At 55.2% G+C, this 888-nt stretch overlaps 1 protein-coding gene across 1 annotated transcript in view; it reads right to left on the bottom strand.

Moving 5' to 3' along the window:
- LOC113206916 (hornerin-like) overlaps positions 1-882 on the bottom strand; it is a 36333-nt gene extending 35451 nt beyond the window's left edge. The window contains exon 1 of the mRNA XM_052271947.1: positions 768-882. The gene's annotated coding sequence lies outside the window, so the exon portion shown is untranslated. The remainder of the gene's footprint in view (positions 1-767) is intronic.
- Positions 883-888: the final 6 nt, after the last annotated feature.

Here is an 888-nt window from a genome sequence, read left to right as displayed (position 1 = left end):
CCTTTCCGATATTGCCGAGTTTAGCATACGCAAGCTCCCATAGCGCCTGGTAGGTAGGCAACATCTCGTTTGCAGTGCAGGCGTGTACTGCGGGGTGGCCTACCCCGAGTCTCGCAGGCGCCCAGCTCTCGTAATTTAACAACTAAATCTGAGCGGGGTAGAAAAACGGGCGTAACCGTTACTTTCTGGACGATCTCTAAGTGAAGTCTCCTCACGGCAGCGGATAGTATTTTATTTGCGAGCGCGTTCTCCAAAGCGAAATCGCTTTACGCAAGAGGCGCGTCGAGGCGAGGCGAGCGGTGAGCCTCGATAACAAAGTGGATGAGTCGCGGCCGTTATCGTTGGAGGAGACCCGCACGGCCCGCACCGTGCGGCCGGCCTGGCCGAGGCCGCGGGACCCCCTACAAGGTCGAGCAGGCGGGCGGGAAAGACTTTGTTGTCATGCCGAATGATGATGGTTCCATCCCGCGAGCACCCGCGAGCAGAGCGCAGAAAGAAAGGAGTTTAAAAAATAAAAAACGCGGACAAGAGGAGAATCCAACTCTGCTATGCTTACTTCACTTGCCATTTCTTTTTCGTTGCTCTGCCGTAACGACCCATACAATATAATATAATCAGAAAATGTTTTGGGGGACATTGCAGAAGAGAGTCCTGACCCCTGTTGGTATCCGAACGACAACCTTATGACTGGCGCTGTGTTAAGATCGTTCGAGGCACCTGCCCCTAACCTACTACATAAGTCCACCCTCCCTCAAGCACACACCTACCCGAAGATGCACTCCGCAGGGTTGGCTCGACCCGACTGGTGGTTAACGAGGACCGTCTTGTCGGGAGCAGCTCGTGTGCCTGCTTGTTCACTGGCGCCGCCTCTGACTGTGACTGCCCCGC

The sequence above is a fragment of the Frankliniella occidentalis genome, unplaced genomic scaffold (assembly GCF_000697945.3).
Source record: "Frankliniella occidentalis isolate FOCC.00 unplaced genomic scaffold, Focc_3.1 Scaffold180, whole genome shotgun sequence".
Classification (NCBI taxonomy): Eukaryota; Metazoa; Arthropoda; class Insecta; order Thysanoptera; family Thripidae; genus Frankliniella; species Frankliniella occidentalis.
The sequence above is the reverse complement of the archived record's forward strand: the minus strand, read 5'-3'. Positions and strand labels throughout refer to the sequence as shown.